Source organism: Stegodyphus dumicola, chromosome 8 (genome assembly GCF_044657685.1).
Source record: "Stegodyphus dumicola isolate Sdum_Otavi_A_Nest chromosome 8, ASM4465768v1".
NCBI classification, from domain to species: Eukaryota; Metazoa; Arthropoda; class Arachnida; order Araneae; family Eresidae; genus Stegodyphus; species Stegodyphus dumicola.
This window is the reverse complement of record NC_140775.1, coordinates 106,553,096-106,559,095: the sequence shown is the minus strand read 5'-3', so window position 1 is coordinate 106,559,095 and position 6,000 is coordinate 106,553,096.

Below are 6,000 nucleotides of genomic sequence, written 5' to 3'. Positions count from 1 at the left end.
TCTTGTACGGGCTCGTCCTTCAGTGCCTTCCTCTGGAAGCTTCCTTTTTTCACCAGTTCGGTCACCCTTGAATACATTCTTCTTCTCCTCTGCTTGTGGTCTTGGCCGTTTGATGGCAGCTGGTCTTGGCGGAACCGGGAAACTTCTTTCGTGTTCCTGCTTGGACCTCGTAGCTGGCCGTTCAAATTTTCCTTGTAACTTTTCCTCCGCCGCTGATGGCCCTTCCGCAGTTCGGCGACATTTGCTGCGGAGAGTCCTGTCGGATGAGTAGATCTTCCGTTTTAGAGCCGGGTTATAGTTGCCGTCATTTCTCCTGGTTCTCTTCACATACGTCGTCCTTCTCCCTTCTTCATTCTGGGGGTGTTCGTGAACTCTCTTTTCTGGACGGTGGAACGGCTTCTTTTTCTTGCTACCTTCAAGTTTTCCGCGGGGAAATTTTCTTTTCACTTGCTCCTGCCTCTTAATGGCTTGCCCTTGTACTTGTCGTTTTTCCACCTCTGGAGCTTATGCCTGAGGTGTCTGCCGTGCCGGATCCTGCAAAAGATCTGAAAATATTTGCATTTTATTACGATCAAAGTAGGGTTTGATTTGATCAATGTTTGCGGAGCGGGTTTCACCATTTCTGGCTTTTAACACTACTACAGCGTGAGTTATTTTTTCTATAACATATGGTCCTTCAAATCGTGGAAAAAATTTGGCAGTGTTATCTTCTGGTGCTGAAGAAAGTGAATGCTTAATTTTTAAAACTTCATCCCCTACTTTATAAGTTACTCCCCGTCGTTTCAAATCATAATAGAGCTTCTGTTTTCTTTGTGCTACTTCAGTATTCTTCCTTGCTTCCTTAATTAGTTTTTCTATATCACCCATTTTAAATTCTGGGGCTCTTTGTTGCACATAAAATAATTTATCTAACGGCGTTATAATCTTTCTGCCTAGAAATAACTCAGCAGGAGTTTTGCCCGTTGTATCATGTTTTGTGGTCCTAAGGGCGAAAGCAAATTCATTGACATAGTTATCCCAGCTTTTATGAAAATTTTTAACATAACTACGGATAATTTTCACTATATTTCTATTGACCCGTTCCGCTATATTTGATTGCGGCCGATACGGGACCATTTTTAAATGACGTATGCCCAGTTTTTGGCACATGTCTTCAAATATATTACTTACAAATTGAGGACCATTATCCGATATAACTTTTAGGGGCGCCCCGTATTTTAAAATATATTTATTTAAAATAGAATCAGTAACTAATTTCGCGGAGGCTCGTTTTAAGGGAACAATTTCGGTCCATTTACTAAAATGATCAACCATAACAAGGAGATAGCGACTTTTATTTAACTGACTTTTTGGGAAAGGGCCCAATAAATCGATGCCAATTATTTCATTTGGAAATTCGGATTTAATACTATTTAGAAACCCGGCCGGGCGGAAATTAATATAATTAACTGCTTGACATGTTGGGCAGGACTGGACATACGCCCTTGTTAACTTTTGCAGTTCAGGAAAGTAGACTGCCTCGCGTACGCGTTGGATAGCGTTTCGAATACCAGCATGAGAAGCTAAAGGGCTGTCATGGAGCTCCTGCAGGATATTTAATCTAAGACTAGCTGGGATAACAGGTCGAAATTCGTTGTTGGAATTCGTAGTTTTTGTATAGAATAATAGACCATCTATTAGTTCGTAATGTGCCGCCCTATTTCTTATCGCCACAATATCTTGGTGGCTAAAATTTTCAGGATCCTTTAAATACTCATAAATGTTTCCAAACTCAGGATCCTTATCCAGTTCGGTTATTACAGTTTCTCGGGAATTTATTGTACATGCTGTGAGCATTGCCACCTTTACTGTATTACCTTCTTCATCTATTTTTATTCTGGATAGGGCATCTGCTACGATATTTTCCTTTCCGGGGGTATGCTTGATTACCAGATTATATTCTTGTAGCTTGAGTGCCCATCTTATTAACCTTGGGGATAAGTTTTTCCCTGAGTACAATCTAGTTACCGCCGTATGATCAGAATACACTGTTATTGGCGCTCTTCCAAAATAGACTCGGAACTTTTGCACTGCTAAAAGTGCAAGTGCCTCTCTCTCAGTCGCGGAATAATTTCTTTGTGTTTGATTTAAAGTTCGACTAAAAAATGCCACGGGCTGCTGATTTTGCGAAAGTACCGCTCCTACCGCATAATCCGAAGCATCCGCTGAAATAAATTCTCATCCTTTTCAGGAAATTTCAACACAGGGGCTTGCGTTAATGCTTGTTTTAATTTTTCGAAAGCACTATTGGCTTCGGTCGTCCACGAGAATCTTGCCTTTTTCCTTTTTAATTTTAACAATGGTTCAGCAATAGCTGCAAAATCTTTTATAAAGGACCTATAATATGAACAAAGTCCTAGAAAAGAAGAGAGCTTCTTTGCCGTGTTTGGAGTCGGATACTTTTGTACAGCGATTATTTTTGATTCGTCTGTCTCGATTCCTTTTTGAGATATTTTGTAATCTAAATTTTTAATTCAGGGGCTGCAAATTTGCACTTTTCGACATTAACTTTTAGACTGGCCTCATTTAATAAAGAAAACACCTGTCTTAAATCCTGTACATGTTGGTCGAGATTATCACTAGTAATAATGATATCGTCTAAATAGATAAATGTGGACTTTCCAAGAACAGGTCTTAACACAATGTCCATGCATCGCTGAAATGTTGCCGGGGCCCCTGAAAGGCCAAACGGCATACGCAAAAATGCATAAGTGCCAGACTTGGTTATAAAAGCAGTTTTAGGCACGTCCTCAGGCCTAACCCCTATTTGAAAATAACCAGTCGTTAAGTCTAAAGTCGTCATAAATTTGGTTGATTTTATTTTCCTTAGAATTTCTTCAATGATCGGTAACGGATATACCGGATATTTAGTTATGGAGTTTAATTTACGGTAATCAATAACGAATCTCCAGCTTTTTGGATGCGTCAAAGGATAGTCATTATTTTTCTTACATGAAACCACCGGGCTAGCATAACTACTTGAGATGGGCGTTATGATCTTTTTACGTAGCATATCGGTAATATGCCATTCTATAATTTTTTCCTTATTCTTATCATACCGGTATGGTTTTTGACGAACAGGCATTGAATCTCCGGTGTCAATACTATGGTTAGTAACCTGAGTAAATCCTGGAATATCACTAAATAACGAAGCAAATTCACTTACCACTTGTCGGATTCTTCCTTGCTCGTCATTAGGGAGGTGGTCAAGTTTTAACATCGGCGGTTCAGCCTTTTCTGCACGAACTGGTTTCATTGTCAGCTTAAGGGACGCTTCATTAAAATCCAGTGTTGCTTGTGCGTCTGAAAGAAAATCTATTCCTAAGATTATATGTGCTTGCAGATTCTTTACTATAAAAAACATCACCTTTACTTGTTCGTCCTTGATACGGATATACAGAGGTACTTTACCTATGCACTTACATCTTTCTCCTTGCGCAGCTAACACTGTCGTATTATCCGAATTATATATGTGATATTTACGAAAATACTTCCTAAAAAAACCTTCTGCCACACAGGAACACTGCGCGCCTGTATCCAGGAGTGCGGTGGCTGGGATATTATTCACCAACACTTCAATCTTCGGAAGAGTCAAATTTTTCACCATTACTGTATTTAACTTGTAGGAAGAGGGGTTTCGTTGCCTTCGGATTTCCGCACCCTCCCGTCAGCAGAAATCCGTTTTAGTTTAAATTATTTTTCATTTCCTTGCTTTCCTTCTTTTTCCCCTGGCCTTGAGACTTTTTTTCCTGGGTTGCTATTGAATTGTCGACGTTCGCCGGCTGTTTTTGAATGCTCGGGTTTCCTTGCCCACTGATTCACTTTGCCTCCGTAGCCGTGTGTTTGAGTTTGCTGTAGTCTTGGCGTACCAAATTGGTTTCGCTGTTGATATTGGCGTCTTCTTTCGACGTCCCCCGTTCTTTTACTTTCAAACTGGATTGCTAGCTCAAATAACATTTCCAGTGTAGTCGGATTTCTTAATTCAATAAAGTCTTGCACTTGGGGTAGTAACCTCGGCAAAATCACTTGAATTATTTCAGGATCCGGACGGTTTCCATACAAGAGTTTGAAGACGTGAATTTTTCTTAAAATAAAGCTTGAGAGGTTTTCCATTCTTTGTTGATATATACTAAAAAGTTCCGTTTCTAATTTCGCACGATCCCTTACAACAGGGAAGGCTTTTAGTAGGGCAGTCTTGAAATTTTCGTAAGTATAGGTGGGACTTCCTGCTTGACCCAAGAGACTTCTGCCTATACATTTGAACCAGTTAAGCGCTTGGCCCCTCAAAGCGCGGGTAGCTAAGGTAACTTTTTGAAACTCGTGCACGGGGTAGAGCATGAAGTGGTCATCCAATTTTTCCAAAAAACTGGTTACCGGTGAGTTTCCATTAAATGTTGCTTCTGGTTTCATCGAAGCGCGCATGGTCTGGACGATGTAACCAAATCCTTCCAGGGCGGCAGCTGGCATTTCTGGATTCTGAGCCGTTTCTGCAGGCAGCACAGGTTCTTCTTGAAACTCGGCCATGGTTATTCTTCTTCGTTGGGCGCCACTATCAGGGTCAATTGTTCCTTCTTACCTTCTTCGGGAACATGCAAGGACCTGACTCGGAACAGAGAGCTTACTAAAGCTATGTTCACTAATTGTGGGAAGCAGACAGGATACACAAGAAGGGTATACGAAACCCTTTATTTTCTCTATTTACAATAACTTCCGTACTTCGGAATACACAGACCCGCTACTTGAGGTCAAAACGTAAAAGTTTAAAATAAAACTAAACTCTAATTTAACTTTAGAATAATAAACGTGGAAGATTGGCCTTATATTAACAGGAGGCGTATGTAGTACAGAGAACTGTGAACACTACAATACGTTTAAATTTATCAAGAGGAATTAAAACCTCTGGCCTGGAAGGCAACCAGCAACTGCGTAACTTCTAAGGTAAGCGGCCTGCTTCGACTCACTGCTTCCTCTCTCTCGCTTGGCAAAAAGCCACAACTTAAATACTTGGCGTTCGCCAGACAAACTTTGCATAAATACCTTCACGCTTATAATCTTATAATTCTGGCCGGAAGTTGAAAATAAGAAGTGATAGTAAAGATTTAAAATAAAATAAACGTTAGTAAAACTTAAGATCCTTACAATGTTACTTGCCATTTAATTGTGTAACATTTCATTAAACTAGTTTTCCTTCCAGATCTCTGGAAGGAACCAGATTTGAACTAAAAGCTCCTGTTTAGATGCAGTACAGATGAAAAGTGGTTGTCCATGGAGCTGATAATGTAAAAAAAAAAAAATTTTTTTTAAATTTCTAGTTTCTAGTGAGAAATGTTTGTAAAAGATTGGTCTCGCGTTAGATTCTAGAGCTAAAAGTTTTCAACAAGGTCGTTTTAGACCTCAGTTTCAAACTAATTAACTCTGGCGGGAAGTATGTAAGGATCTTAAGTTTTACTAACGTTTATTTTATTTTAAGTCTTTACTATCACTTCTTATTTTCTACTTCCGGCCAGAATTAAAAGCTTTAACTTATTTATGCAAATTTGTCTGGCGAACGCCAAGTACTTAAGTTGTGGCTTTTTGCCAAAAGAGAAAGAGAGGAAGGAGTTAGTCGAAGCAGGCCGCTTGCCTTAGCAGTTTTACTCGGTTGCTGGTTGCCTTCCAGGCCAGAGGTTTAATCCTCTTGATAATTTTAAACGTATTTATAGTGTTAACTGTTCTCTGTACTACATACGGCTTCCTGTTAATGTAAGGCCAATCTTCCACGTAGGCCCTTGTTTATTATTCCAAATTTAAGTTAGAGTTTAGTTAATATTTTTATATTCTTACGTTCAGACCAGAAGTAGTGGGTCTCTGTATTCCGAAGTACGGAAATTATTGTAAAGAGTGAAAAATAAAGGGTTTCGTATACCCTTCCTGTGTATCTTGTCTACTTCCCACATTTATTGGACATAGCTTTAGTAAGCT